At 50.8% G+C, this 15,690-nt stretch overlaps 1 protein-coding gene across 2 annotated transcripts in view; it reads right to left on the bottom strand.

Annotated features, from left to right (window-relative positions):
- The window catches only part of GDPD5 (glycerophosphodiester phosphodiesterase domain containing 5), a 99,268-nt gene extending 88,381 nt beyond the window's left edge, over positions 1–10,887 (bottom strand). Inside the window, exon 1 of one of the 2 annotated variants that reach the window (XM_041420989.1) lies at positions 10,774–10,887. The gene's annotated coding sequence lies outside the window, so the exon portion shown is untranslated. Of the gene's footprint in view, positions 1–3,195; positions 3,268–10,773 lie in introns of those variants that run through there. The other variant, XM_041420988.1, reaches the window with a different exon arrangement.
- Between the last annotated feature and the right edge of the window lie 4,803 nt (positions 10,888–15,690).

The raw sequence follows: 15,690 nt of genomic DNA, 5'->3' as shown, positions 1-15,690 counted from the left end.
GCTGAGTGGGTTTGGAGAGCTCTGTTACATTCTCAGGGCACCGAGGTGCACTCAGCCACCAGGATGAACACAAACAACACGAAAGGAATGGATTTCAGTCACACAACTCCCCAGGTGAGCATCCCACGAGGTGGTGAAGCACTCCCTGTGTCACTGCTGCAGCAGCATTTCCCCACTGGCATCTTCACACCTTGGTGGTCCCAAAGATGCTCTGGGAGCTGGGATTGTTGGCTCAGGCCAAACACCTCCCCCTGCAGAGCTCCCACAGCTATTTTGGGCAGATTGTGGCCAAAGCTGAAGGTATTTCTGGTATCTGCTGAATGTCCATCACAGCAGGGAACTAAATAATAAACAATCACAAAACAAGGGGTGATCTCCAGGCTTTTGCACTGGGGAAAAACTGCTAGAAAGGAAGAGGGAAGGAGAAAAACTGCTACAGATTGCATTGTCCCATTCCATTTGCTCAGAGGGCCTGTGTCACTGCTCATGGCAAAGAGTGACAAACAAAGCAGAGTAAAAATCCTGTACTAAAAAGCTGGAGCCAGGCAAAAGCTCCCACCCAGAATTTTCCAGACCCTCTCCCCCATCTCAGCCTGCACCACCCCCTAAAAACCTCACAAAGAGGTTCTGTCAGAAGGCAAAGAGCAGCACCCACAAAGGTGGATTAATGGCAACAAACCTCAGGGAAGAAATCAATCTCATGCCTGCCTTTCTGCAGCAGCCAAGTGTTCACACCCTCACCTTGCCTCCCCGAGGCAGTGCCACGTCCTTTATCTTTATTTTTATTATTTTTTATTTCTTTAGGTCACTAGAAAACACATCTATTTTCTTGGCCAAAACCACTGATGGCTGCAAGGAAAAGAGGGATGATCCCAAATCTTTTCAATGTCTGACACCTTTCCTTTCAGAGCCATCATCAGAGCATCACCCTAAGTTATGTCACATTATCTCACAACAAATAAATTCTTTCTTTGTGGTGCTCCAGGGTCAAAGGCAGGATAAAAAGCTCAGTCCTTCCCTGTTCCCATGGAGAAACAGGAGGGAGATGGCACAAGCAAGAGCAAAACCCCCAGAGCTCCAGGATGACCATGGCAGACAGGTCTTAATTTGATTTTTCATCACTTTAGAGTTCCCTAAAAGCCAGACAAGTGGCAAACCCTTTCTTTTTTCTTTTGGCCACATTGGGAAATGATGGGCAAAATCAAAAGATCAGACTCTACAAATGGTTTCAGCTCTAGAGCAAGAAAAATATTTAAATACAGCATGGCAGGAAGAGGATTTATTGCTGCTGGGACACAGGACTTTCCCCACAAGCTGCCTTCCCAAATTCCCAAGCCTCCCACCTGGCAGTGAGCCCTGGGGGGAATCCAGACACCTCAGCAGTCCCTGGGTACCCACTCACAGCATAATTTACTTCCAAGCTCAGCCACTTGCAGCAATATTTATTTTTTTTTTAATCCCAGCTCCAGTGCCTCAGCCCAGCTCTGCCATTTAGCAAGCATTAAACCTGATGGGGCATGAGACAGAACAGGGTTTTCCTCACAGCTCTGTCCAAGAGCTGACAGCCACAAGTCTTTCAGGCAGTATTTATTTCATACCTTTCCTTCACAGGAAAAAAAAAAAAAAAAGAAAACCAAACCCAAAAAAATTACACAAAAACAAGAAAAAAAATGTAACAGCCATTTGGAATCAAACATATGGGCTCAGTCACCAAATGTGGCAAATTTGGGAGCAGAATATTTCATAAGCTTCAGGCAATGCTGAAACACAGCAATAAGTTTTAGGGTGGCCAGACAAAAGCAAGCAGAGGACAGACTCCAGACTGCCCCACAGCTGTAGTTCACTTCCAGCTTGAAGTCTCCAAAAAACCCCTTCTAAAAAGCAGGAATTGGGTCAGGGGTCCAGTTTGCAGCTCTCCATGTTAAAAGGAGATCTGAAGCCACTGCAGCCCCTTCCCTCCAGAGCTGCTTTGTGTTTCCTGGCTGTGGTTTTTAAAGCAGAGAGATGTGGCAGTGCCTCGAGCCGGAGGGGCTGGAGCTGTCAGAAGCACCAAGGATGCTCCTTCTCCCCAGCTCTGCAGCCAATCCAGACACAACCACCAGCAGATCAAGTCTGGGGGAAATCAGATGGCTCTGGAATTGCACAGCCCCAGGAGCTCCTGTGCCCACTCATTGTAACTCTGGCCCTTGGGGATCAGGCTGCTCTGACAAAGCCCAGGCAGAAGCACCAGGGGCTGATAAACCCAGGAGCTGCTCACACAGCTGAGAGGAAAAACTGGGAACAATTTGGGAGCTGCAGGGTCAGGCTGACCTTGGGCACAGCAGCAGGGATCAGCAGCCAGCTTTGGATCCCAAAGCCATCTCCTCCAACAGCTCCAGGCAGGGCTGGTGCTCCTCATATTAAACCCAGCTCAGGCAGCCTAAAGCCTGGCTTTGAGAGGCACAGGACACAGGGAATGGCTTCCCACTGCCAGATGGGATTTTGGGAAGGAATTCTTGGCTGTGAGGGTGGGGAGGCCCTGGCACAGGGTGCCCAGAGCAGCTGTGGCTGCCCCTGGATCCCTGGCAGTGCCCAAGGCCAAGCAATTCTCCACCACTTCAGCCTTTGGCAGCTTCAATCCAGTGTTTTCCCACCCCTGCAGAGGTCAGAGCCCTGAGGGAGCACCAAGGTGGTGCAGGAAATCTGTGCTGCCTGCACAGGTGTTCAGTGGCTGCACAAAACCCCCAGGATTTCTTCCTCTGGGCAAAGAGCAGCCTGGAGAGATGCAAGAACCCCTAAATTTAACTCACAGCATCCTTAAGTCTGGAAAACACCTCTATCATCTTCGAGTCCAGCCAGGAACCTGACTGTGCTGGTTGCAGCACTAAACCACGTCCCCAAGTGCCACATCTGCACCTCTTTTTGGAGATGTGACACCTCCACCCAGCCTGTTCAATCCACGAGCAGAGCAGCCACCACCTCAATACCCACACAGAGCACACAACCACCAGGCAGCTGCCTTTCAGACACAAAAACCTCTATCCCAAAATTGGATCTGAAACATTTCAGTACGCAAACCTCGATCCCAAAATTTAAATTTAAAAAAACTTAAAAAAACCAAACTCACAACAACAATAAAAAAACCATCCCAAAACAAACAACCAAAAAAAGAAAAAGCCAGAAAATAAAAGAGAAGCACATTGTAGGGGGACTTACAGAGCAGCAGCAGTCCCAGCACAATTGCTGCTTGGATGTTGTGTGCTGAGGGAGCCAGGGCAGCCTCACTCATCCCTGAAGCCCTGCTGATATTCAGGTTTAATAGTGCTGATAAGGCCGAGCTGGAACAGCTCTTACGCACTGCAGGTTTTATCTGTGGCACAGCACACTTGTTACAGACCCTCTCTTATCAGCACTGCAAATATCAGCCCAGATAAGGGGAGGCACAAAATGCCTGGGAAGGTGCAGAAACTGGAGCAGACACCTTGGGGTTTTTGACTCCTTTGGCCTCAGCTGCCCCTGTTGCTCACCCCGTGTCCCCCCCACAGCTCCACATCCCACCCCAAAACTGCTCCAGGAGAGGAGCAGAGCAGGCTTCAAGCCAGTCCTTCAGAGCTGTCCCTCCAGGGAACCCTGCAGGTGAGCTGCAAAGTTCAGGGAAATAAGCAAAAAGCCATTATTTCCCCCAAGCTGGGAGAGAGGAAGCCAAGAGAGCAAAGGGATTTCCTCATGGGGCCAATACAGCTCAATATAACCAATTACCCCAGAAATTTGGATTTAAGGACTCTCATGGCAGAAGAGGTTTAACAGAGTGAGCTGACCCTTTCAGAAACACAGAGGACTCAAAAATTTAAGCTTATTGTGCTGCTAGAAGTGGATCTCTACCTGCCCACTACAGGGCAGCTCTGAAAGCCTGGACACCGGTTAGAGCTTCCCAAGTTGCCCCCAGGCTTCCCTCCTGAGCCACATTCCCACTCTAACCCTGGGGTGCTCATCACATCAGCCCTAGGAGGGATTTCCAGCCCAGCAGGAGCTCCCAGGTCCAATCCAATCTTGCCAAGAACGAGCCAACCTTCCTCCTGACACCTTTCCCCAGCAGGGAGCACCCACAGGAGCCATCCCCCTGCCCCAGGTGACACTGGACAGGGCACCAGCACCACTGAGGCAGAGATTCCCTTCCCAGAACCATTGCAGAACGATTCTCTGCAGCTCCTGAGGCTCAGCAAAGCCCGGGACAAGGCTTGGAGCTCAAACCTGCCCAGGTATACATCCAGGGAAGGACAATCCCCTCCCACACTGCTCTCCTTCAGGGCCAGCAGCCCCATCCCTCTAATCCCACAAGCAGCTTTATTTCTCTTGGCAGAGCAGAACCGTCCCAGGAGCCCTGGCAGGGTTTGTTTCACGCTGCCCAGTGACCTTGTGAGGCACAAAGGGCTGTCCCTGCCAGCATCAGGCTGATTCCCACCACATCAACATCTGCACATCCACAGCTGCCTCACAGCACATTCCTGCAGCGCACAGAGCAGGAGCTGCAGATCCAAACCGAAAAACCCAAAGCCAAACACGTCCCTAGGCAGAGGAGACAGATTAGGGAACAGCTGTGATAAGGGAAAGCATCTCCAGCCGAGCTGTCAAGCTTGCACTTTAAATCAGGCTTTTAATGAGGGCTGCGAGCACTCTGCCTCTGGGCGATTAACTCGCAGCTAAAGAGGAGCTGAGCTGCTTCACTCCGAAAGCACATCCAGGACCCAGGCAGGGGCAGGAAAGCAGGAGATGATCTTGCAAGCTGTCAGCCACCACCAACTGATGCCAAAGCCCATGCAGGGAGGGGAAATCACCCCAAAAACGAGAGCCTGCCATCACTCTGTGTTCACAGAGCATCAAATGCAGCACAGCAAGTGGTGTGGGAGCTGGCAGTCCCCAGCTCCAGGGCACAGGGGAAAAGGAAACAGCAATATCTGTGGTTTTGGCAGGCATTTTGGTATCTAAGAGCTGGAAAACAGGGATTACAAATCCAGTGTCCCAAGTGGAGAGCAATCCTTGATGATGAGCGTAATTTGCATGTGAACAGGAACACAACTAAAAATAGGTGTTGGAGAAGGTCTCACCTCCCCTCTTGGCTTGATGAATTCCAGGGCTCCCAAACCCCCCAAATGCACAGATCTCAAGGACTGTTCAGGCACTATTGCTGTGCAGATCTCCAAGATCAACCCTGCATGGAGAAATCCAAGCCCAAAATGCTTGAGGGAAACAGAACAAATCATGCCTGGACACCCAAAACAGGACCCAGGAGCTGCCTCTTTGCTGGGTTTCAAACTGCAACAGGATTGACTGAGAGTCTGAAGTCTCAGTGACAAGATTCCTGAATAATTAGTAGGCAGATGGATACCAAAATTCCCAAAATATCTGCAAATAATCACTGTTTAATCAGGAAACTGCCTAAAAACCATCAGCTACATGAAAGCCTTGAGGAATAATTTCTTTATGGAGCTGCTTCATGCGAGAAAGGAGAATTACAGAATCATCACTGAAACATTTAGGTTGGAAGAGATCATAAAAATCATCTTTTTCCATGGGCAGGGACACCTTCCACTAGCCCAGGTTGCTCAGAGTAGTTGGGATGAGAGAGACACCCTGGATTTGAACATACACTTCCCACCTTCTCCAAAAGAGCCTTTTCATCCTCTGAGAAAGGTCAGGGGGTTGGATGACTCTTTGCTACACCAACAGCTGGGACATGCAGGAAATATTTTAATCCCAAGGAAAGCATTAATTACCACTTGGCAAAAAAAAAAAAAAAAAAAAAAAAAAAAAAGCCAATCCAGACAACAAAATCCACCCAAATATCACAGAGTGCCCTCAGCACGGGGGTAAATCCCTGTAAACAAACCTAAGCCCTCTCTACCCGTCCCAGGGCCTGGGTTTAAGCTGTAACCTGGACAGCCCCCAGCCCCATCCTGCCCCTTGGGGCAGCACTGGGGATGCAGATCCCACTTTTATCCCCACTCCCCAAGGTTTTACGCAGAGAAGAGCCCTGCAGTCAGCACACAGGGCTGAGATGGGGTCACACACAGGGACACCCCCCAAAAGGGCCAGGTCCAGGGCAATTTCACAGCACAGCAAGCCAGACTTGAGCTTCAAATCCTCTCCAAGCCCTTAAGTGCCCTGCTGAGGATTAGCTTCCCAAGAATCTTGTGGAACACCCTGAGCACCCCCTGCCACCACCAGGTGCCAATTCCCAACTGCTCCAAGTCAGGAAATTTGATGCATTTTGTTTTGCTGCAATCCTGCAGAACGCTGACTTGATTTTAGACTTGATTTATGATTAGGTGACTGTCAGCTCAAGAGATTCATCAATACCAGCTAAGTGGCCCAAATATAATCTCCTAGAGTGGCTCAGGAGAACACACGTGGATGTTGGAGGGTACAACCAGTCCATTACATCTTTTTAGAGGCTGCACCCAAAAATACTTATTAGAGGAAACTCTGGGTTTCACCTTGGACTATTTCAGTCACAAGCTGCTTTCCCTGGGCAAACGTGAGCCTGAAACTCAGCACAGCTAAAAACAGCCAAGGACCAGAATATTTCTGCTCTGTGCATTTCACCTCGGGCTGGGGGAGGGACAAGTTTCATTTCACCTCAGCGAGGAGGAAAGGGAAGCAAAACACAGGGGCCAAACATTTATGAAGAGGTTTTACAAGTTGCAGCAGCATTATAAATAAATAAATAAATTCAAGGCAAGCTGACATCTAAGGGGGAAAGTGGGAGATAAAAAGGTGCTTTGGCACAGCACCACGTGGCAAAACTCTGAAAGTGAAACAGATTCTTCTGAGCATTCCCAGCCAAGAAGAGAATAAACTTACAGTCCATCACCTCCAGGATCCAGCAGCCTGGACCCCAAGCTCCTCATGGAAAGCGTGGCTCCAACACAGAGAGATGCAGGGAGGGCACGAGGGTTCAGGTCTGTCACGACTAAGGAATTACACTGAAACCAGCCCAGGCTCTTTGCAAGGAAGAGATTAACCACCAGCAGGGCTCTGCACAGATGGGGACAGAGCTGGTGCCCAGATTTGCCCAAATTGCACCCCAGGAAAGGTGCAATTTCCCCCTCTCCTATCCCCAGTTCACCCTTCAACCAGCAAGGAGAAAAAAGAAATAAAACCAGATCAAGAGCCACACACACAAAAAATAGGCACAAAAAGAAAGATTTTCATTTTCGTTTTTTCATCATCAGGACCAATCCTCCCCAAGAGAACAAAAAAAGAGCTCAATCCCCACCTGAGATGGATTCCAAACATGGAATGCATGGAGGCACAGGCACAAAAAACTTCCCAAATGCCACCCCAAAAGCTCCTTGTTTGAACACCCTTCAGGGGAACACTCTGTACCTTGAAGCCACTCCTTGGCAGAAATCTTCTACAAATATTTAATTGCATATAAAAAATAAAACCTTTTTTTTGTTGTTGTTTGTCAGGCTGTTGAGCAATGACAGACTATTGCACCAAATATTCAGGCAGTTGTCCTGCCAGTATCTGTGGGTACTTCTGGAGGAAGTGGGGAGAACACAGTGGTTTGCTAAAGAGGAAAAAGCAGCAAAGCCAAACACCAATGTGCAGCTTTTTTTTTTTTTTTAAAGTCAAGACATGCATTAAAGTAGCTGTATCTAATCACTGTTTATACAGGCAAAAGCAACTGCCATAAAGTCTTTTAAATCCCTTTTCCCAGCACCATGCTCAGAATGTTCCTGCAAAGGGCTGTTAAGCACTGAGAGCAGAGCTGGAGGGGGAATATTTGGTTTGGGAAGAAGGGAGGGGGATGAGGTGCCTGGCTCCTAAACCCAGCCTGGTGCAGAACTCCTCTGGAGGAGGTGGCAGCTCCGTGGATAAGGAACGGGCTCCTCGGTGTGACACTGCCCTCTCCTGAGCACAGGGGACTCACACCCCGCCCAGAACAAGGATTTTGGGGAGCCCTGAGCAAAGACCCTGCAGCAAATAGGGAAAATGAGACACACTCACCCCAGAGCAGCTCCAGCAGACCTCGCAGCACTGGCTGGGGTGCAGGACAAGGTGAAATACCCCTATTTGAGCTCACTGGAGCCTAATTAGCAGCAGCTGCAGCCTAATGAAGCAAAGTGGCTGCCAGGTGGATCCCATCTCTTCATCTCAGGGGTTGGAACTGGAGGAGCTTTAAGGTCCTTTCCAACCCAAACCATCCCACAAATATCAGCGTGAAGGTGCAAAGCATCTCAGGGATGGGAGCAACACCTCAAGAAAAAGGACTTAAAAACCAGCATTGCAAACTCCAAGGAAAGCATGCTCCCACCTCACTGTGTTTGTAGGAAAGCTGCTCTCAGGAGGAGCTCTAAGTGCCCCTCCAGGTCCAGCCCCACCTTCCCACACAAGCCCGGAGCTGCACCAGGAGTATTTCAAAGGTACAAGCATTGCCTTTTATCTTCACCCTCGGGAAGACTCACAGAGCGAGTCAAAGGACAATATTCCCCCCAGGTGTGTCTGGTTAAAGGGCACCCAGACCTAACTTCCACCACCTGTGAGCATCAAAGTGCCTCTGACACAAATGAGGGCGAAGGAGCCACCTGCTCCCTGCACCTTCAACCTCCACCCACAACAGCACTTGCACCTGTGAGCCACTCCAACCCATACGTTAAAAACCCACAAAAAAACACCCCTAAACACGCTGATTTTGGCAGGGCGATTTTAAAGCAGTTACTTGAGATCAAACACACCTGGGTACACAGTTAATGGGTAAAAGTACAACAAAGGGCTGTCCCTTCACAGCTGGTTCTGTGTCTCATAACCTTCCTGGTTTATCAAGCAATTTATTGCCCTGCTAAAAACCAAACCCTTTATCATTAATTCTGAGCCAGCAGTTTCTGAATCTACAACCTGACACCAAATCAATTGATCCGACCAAGACTCATTTTCCTTCCAAGACAAAAACCAGTCGTGCTTTGCCGAATTCATCGCAGGGAAAAGTGTAACAAGCAGAACACGCTCCTTTAATAAAAAAAGTACAGCTTGACAGAGACACCCACTCTAAAATTAACTCTGCCATCAAAGCAGAGCTTGTATTTGCCTCTGAAGAAGAACCTCCTAAATCACAGAGAAATATTCTGCAGCTCCACAATGGGATATCAGCGTGAAGATGTTTCAAAGCTTGGCAGAGGAGGATATGTTAAAATAACAGCTTTAAGGAGTCAGGATGCATCGCTGCTCAGGTGGAGAAGGGCTGGCTAATGAATTAATGGACCATTTTCCATAGCAATCTGACGAGGAAAATGGACATGCCAGACAAAATGCGAGGCAGGAAATCCATTTACCTCAGCTTTTCCCCGGCCACACCTGCCAAGTGTAAGCTGGCAATTTGTAAGGGGGAAAGAAGGGAGAAGGCTGTTATCCTGCATGGGGCTGGGCGATCCAAATCCCAAAAAAGCTCTTTAAGAAGCAGCACCACTCTGACTAGTACTTGCTAATCAGCAGCAATCGAAATTTCCTGGCAGCTGGAGCATCCTGAGGAGACTCCAGCACCCTGGATCCAGCGTTCTCCGTGTACAATGTAACTTTCTAATGGAGAAAAATCCGTACGGGCTCCTTCCCACCAGGACAAAGAGCCAGCAAAGAGAACCATCATTCATTATTTTTTAAGTTTCACACGCAGCACGGCTCTGCCTGTTCCTGACATCTATCCCTAATCCCTCTCCAGCCCCAAAATAACCCTTAAGCCAACACGATTACACACAACAAGAGCGGCTGTAAGGACCCAGCCCTAAAATCCCAAAGCACAGCGAGTCTGACACAGCCAGGTTTTTCCTGGCTGGAGAATCCCCATTTCCATCTGGCCAGGGGTGAAATTTCACAGCTTCCACACCAGGAATTGCTCCAGCAGCCCTTTTCCAGAGCAAGCCTCACATGCCGACTGCAACTCCTCCATGCCCAGTTTTCCGGGCGGGGAACAGAAAGGACGTGGGTGAGGGTTCCAATAAAACAGCAACGAGGCGATTTTTCTCCTCTTTTCCCTGAATTACTCTTTTTTTGAATTAAGTTTCTTTGCCAAGAACCAAGAGAAAGTGACACCCTCTTACATTCACCTTTTTTCACCCTCTCTGCCCAGTGCTCGCTGGGCATTTGGGGTCTTTAGCAGAGGCTTTGCTGCCGGGGAATGTCGCCAGGAGCCATCCAGGACATCCCTGAGCATCCTCAGGGAGCTGGACGGGCACTGAGCGCTCCTCCAGCTGGACCAGCAGCAATAACAAATAAATCCCTCTTGGGATTCGGCTGCCTCAGGATTTTACAGCTCCGTACAGCAGCGGTGCGAAGCCCTGGGACGGTGGAACACTGCAGATGCCATCGGTTTATACCAAAACCAAGCGTTCCCTGCTAAACAAGCAGGACCCGAAGGGGAACGGCGGCGTCCGGATGCACAGCCGGACACTCTGGGGGTCTCGGGGACCAGAGGGGCTCCCCGGGACCTCTCCCGGGGTGGGTTCCCACCCACGCCCCCCAGCAGCGGGAGCACCCGCTGGCATCCCCAACTCCGCTCGGGATGCTGGCGGCCAGGTGAGGCACCCGCGGGGAGGGAGGGGGCACAGCGGGCAAGGAAACGCCTTTGGGGCACGCAAAAGAAACACCTTTCGGGGCAAAGCAAGGCGGCTTCGCACACCGCAGCCCCTCCCGGGGGTGAGAGCGGCCCGGCAGAGCTGTCCCACCCGCAGCAGCCCCGCAGCCCGGGGGATGCGGGATCCCGCAGCCCAGCCAGCCCTCCCCTCCCCTTCCCTTTACCTGCTGCCGCCGGGAGATCCGCCGGGTTGCCGAGCCCCGCGGAAGGGCAGCCCGGCCCCGGCGGCAGGGCAGTGCCAGGGCCGGCAGGGAAGGGCGCAGGGACAGCGCTGGCACGGCCCCGGCCCCGCAGCCCGGCTCGGCTCGGCTCGGGAGCGGGGCGGGCGCTGGGCCGGGCGGCTCCGCCCCGGGAGGAGCGCAGGCACGGCAGGAGGAGGAGGAGGAGGAGGAGAAGAAAAGGAAGCTGCACCCAGCCGTGCGGAGCTCTTCTCTTTTGGGCTGCCAGCGAACTCCCCACCAGAACTGCGGGTTCTGGTTTGGGGGGTAAGGGAAAGGCTGGGGCACCCCTGGGGTGGGGAGTGCTTGGCGCTGTGCCGGGGGGTTCGGGAATGCTGAGCCCCTAAAGGGCAGCGAGCAGCCGGGAATCACGGAATGGGCTGGGCTGGAAGGGAACTTAAGGAGCATCGCATTCCAACCCCCCCTTTGCACTGTCTCAGGTTGTTGCAAGCCCCGTCCAGCCTGGTGTTGGACACTTCCAGGGATGGGGCAGGCATAGCTCGGGGTAGGAGGGGAGTTCGGTGTTCCTACCTGGGTGGATAGAGGGGGATAAAAAGGATCAGGTGCAGGTTTGGGCTCTGCAGCCTCCTGATTTCTCCCCACCTTTCCCACTCACACATCACTTTTTCTACCCCCTTTATCACCTGGTCCTACGTTAGATCTTGAACTCCCAAGTGTGTAGGTGGATCTGATCACCCTCCTGTAGCACTTTGGGAAGGATGAGTGTTTTGTTGGATCTACACCATGCTCAGGGCTTGTTTTCCTCACACTGCAGCAGCACAGATATTTGGGATGAGAAGGATGCCCAGGCCTGCCCAGCACTGTGGCCAAAACTGAGCTGTGTCCTGGCTGTGAATCCTTTGCCCTTCTTGATGCAAGGTGACAAAACACTTGGCTGACAGCAATGGATTCATTTTTTTTCCCTGCAAATTGGCTATTTCCCATGTCTTTGGCCCAGCCCTGAAGTAGAGACTGATCCAAGCAGAGCAAAAAGAAGGGATGTGCTGTCAAAATAACAAGCAAGCCCAAGCCAAGTGCCAGACTCCTCTTTACTGAGGCAGACTAAGCTGAGAGGTCGCTGGCAACTGGCTCTTTTCCTCCGAGAAGCAGAAATAATCCTGCTGCAGCCAGCAGTAGGGAAAGACTGGAGGTGAAAAATCAGAATTTAGAGTCTGATCCAAGCACAGCAGAGGAGCTGCAGGGTTGAGGTACAGACAGCTGTCCTGGCAGCCCTTTGCCAAGTGCTTCTCCTTCCAGCACTGCTGACAGAAGAGATTTCAGAATCACATCCCTGAGAGCTGTGATTACCTTAAATCCTGATGAAAATCTCTCCTGTGGGAGCATTTTATTTGCTGCCTGGTTGTGGGTCCACGGCAGAGCTTCAGGATGTGTTTTCCTGCAGGCTGGGGGGTGGATGAGCAGAAGGGGACGAGATATTCCAAGGCACATAACAAAGTCTGGTGCCTTTGCCAAACTTTAAACATCCTTGGTTTTGTGCCTAAGGATTGCCTTTTAACTTCAGCAGAAAGAGTTCAGCCTTTTGTTAAGATCAAGGGAAAAATCTTTTTTTTCTGGCACCAAGAGGAAATACTCTTCAAACTCGTGAGGTTCCAGAAATCCTGCAGATGCTCCCAGCACCAGCCAGTCAGTTCTTTACAGCATCCATTTGCTGAGGAAAATGCCTCTGAAAAGATACAGAGTTAGCACATTTTCAGAATATTTCTGTGACTTGGCCAGTTGAATCCGACCCAGGATCCTGCCAGGATGCAGGGCTGGGGAAGGATTTGTTCTCCAGCCACTCCAAGCAGCTGTGAGGACAGCAAAGATGGGCACAGGGACCATCTTTGCCCCCTGAAAGCAGCACTTTGCCTGCTAAGGGCCGTGCAGTTTCAAAGAAAAGCCACTGAAGGAAACTGACCATGAATTTCCATGCAGCCTCTAGGAAAACAGATGCAATTTTGGACAGGGAAGGTTGGTTTCAGATTTATAAGCTCCTTGTCCCGTGCTAAGAGCCTTAAATGCACAAAGCTACTTTAAATATCTCCCTCTGGCATGGGAGGGATTTCTGCTGCGCTCATTCCTCACATTTCCAGCCAGCTTTACTTCCAAAGGATGCAGCTCTAAAGCCCTCCTGAAAACCCCTGGACCCCGGTGACACTCCCTGTGATTCCCTTTTTAAGCTGCTCCTTTAGGACCTGGCTCAGCTCTAAACCAGAGCTGAGTTTTGGGATTTCACACCACATCCTGAAAGCGTTCCGTTACGTGCTTAAGGAAGGGAAAATTCCTCCAGAAGGGACATTTCTGTTTCCCGGCAGAGAAATACGAGACTGGCAGCTCAGAAGGGCATCAAGGCAAATCCTCAGAGGAGTCACTGCTCTGGTTTTTGGGATGGATGGTGAGGGAGATGCTGCAGTTTCCTACAAGAGTGGGATCAAGGGATCAGTTGATTAATCCTTAAACTCAGCATCAGCCTTCTCCAAGAAAAAGTGCTGTTCTGTCCTCTGTAGGCAGAAAAAAAACCCCTTTTCCCTCTTCCCAGGCTCACAGGGGGGAAGTCTTTGCTGGAGAAACACTTTCCTGAGCAGTCCAGATGACCCAGACGTGGCCTTGGGCACTTCCAGGGATCCAGGGGCAGCCACAGTTGCTCTGGGCACCCTGTGCCAGGGCCTGCCCACCCTCAAAAGGAGGAATTCCTTCCCAATATCCCCACCCAACCATGCCCTCTGGCAGTGGGAGCCATTCCCTGTGTCCTGTCCCTCCATCCCCTGTCGCCAGTCCCTCTGCAGCTCTCCTGGAGCCCCTTCAGGCCCTGCCAGGGCTCTGAGCTCTGCCTGGAGCCTTCTCAGAGATGTCAGGGCGTGTTGGATGTTCCTTCTCTGCATCTGCTGCTGCACTCACGGGCAGAACAAGGCAGGGTGTGGTGCCAGCACAGCAGACTCCCCCATGGCTTTTTTTGGGGGGCAGAGCAAGGAACCCTTTCTCAGCTGCCACATCTGGATGGTGGACACCGAGCAAGGCTGGGAGATTCCAACATCTCAGTTTTGCAGGAAGGCAGGGGATGCCTGGGGATGCCTGGCAGGAGAGGAGCAGAGCTGTGCCCGAGGCTGGGAGGCAAATCCTGGCTGGGGCTGCCCCGGAGCAGCCCGGGCAGGGGAAGGAAGCGTGCGGAGGGACACACCATTGTTCTGCCCCTGCAGCTCTCGGGGAATGCAGGGCAAACAGGAGGGAGCTCGGCGTTTTCCTGTGTTTGTGCTGCCAATATTTTCATTAAGGTGCTTTTTCCTACCTCTCTGCAAGGCCTTTGTGCCTCTAATAAGTGCAAGGAGGGTGTTGATTGTAAGCGTCCCCTCAGGCATAATTATTTTACCATAATAGCGTTTACAGGGAGGGCTTGCAGAGCCTTTTTCCTGTTACATCCTCTGTATTTCAACCTCTCTTTCACTTTTTTTTTGCCTCCTCAGGCTGCCCCAACAAGCCCTTGTAAGGTCTCCATCCCTGTAGCACAAGCCATGGTGAACTGGTGAGCCCTGAAGAGATAGCTGAGGGTGAAAATAGGAATATTTGATGTTACCCAGCAACTGGAAATGAAGATATCTTTTGTCCACCAAGTCAGGAAACACTGTTTGCACAAGAGCTGTGTTTGTCTGCTCTGGGGGAGTTAACCAACAACCCCTTCCAGGAGATAAAGAGGGATGTAATAAACAGGAGGAAAGTCAGCAGCAAAGATTATTGGAGCAGGTAAATCAGGTCCCTGTCACCCTGATGACTGCACTGAACTCTTGCTGTGTGGGGGAGGAAACAGGGATGGCTCAGTCATAACAGGTAAATAAATAGGAAATAAATACAATATAAAATTGAGAAAATGTGGAGGAGCCAGGAGCAGCTTTTGTGGTGGTGGTGACCCAGTGGCAAGGTGAGAAATGCCTGTCTTAGGATGAAGAGCACCCCGTGCCCTCCTGTCCCTCTGAAGCCCTAAAGGATGTTCCACTGTCTTGGGGAAACAACCCCTGGGCTGGCCCCACAGCCCTTCAAAGGGCTGGAGAATCGTGGATCTGTTCAGAGCATCCAGAGCCCTCTGGATGGAGGGGAGCTGGGCAGCCCTGACAAGGACAGCCACTGCCACAAAGGGTCCCCCAGCTGAGCTGGTGACAAGACTTGGTCCTCTATCCCTTTTACTTGCTGGCATTTTTTCCCACATTAAATACACAGTTGGGATGGAATGAAGCCATCCATAACCTCCAGCTCCTGCTCTCAGTATCAAGCTTAGGATAAACACAGATCTCCTGTGGCAAAAAGAAAAACCCATAGGAAAAAATCATGTTGGTGTGGCACTTCACAATATGGTTTAGGGGCATGGTGGGATTTGGTCAAAGGTTAAACCTGATGATCTTGGAGGTCTTTTCCAGACTTCAGGATTCCATGATTCCAGATATATTGGGAGAACTTCAGGGCATCTCTGAACTAATTTGTTTTAAATTAAACTTTGTTTAATAGCATTTTCTACTACAGTCCACTTAATAAACAAATGCAGCCGACACAGCTAGGATGGAAATGTATTTGTCATTATGTGGTGCAAGTCTTCCCTGCCCTGTGAGAAGGAGCCTTACCAAAAAAAATGCTTCTGATAACATCTGACCAGAAGAGTCAGAGAGGATGAGTGTGAAGGCCAAACCTTGCTTGCATCAAAATCCCAGTGGGTTTTGCTGGAGGAGCTGCCATCACATCCAGCCTGGAAGGCAAATCCCAGCTCTCTCCCTGGCTGCCCCGTGCACACAGGGCTGCTTTGTTCCTTCCCTCTGCTCCCTGCCCACCCAGCCCTCTTCTCTTCTCTTCACCAACACATTCATCAGAGCCTTGTGGCTG

Source organism: Onychostruthus taczanowskii, unplaced genomic scaffold, assembly GCF_017590055.1.
Source record: "Onychostruthus taczanowskii isolate IOZ18803 unplaced genomic scaffold, ASM1759005v1 scaffold67, whole genome shotgun sequence".
Classification (NCBI taxonomy): Eukaryota; Metazoa; Chordata; class Aves; order Passeriformes; family Passeridae; genus Onychostruthus; species Onychostruthus taczanowskii.
This window is presented reverse-complemented; position numbering and strand designations above follow the sequence as displayed.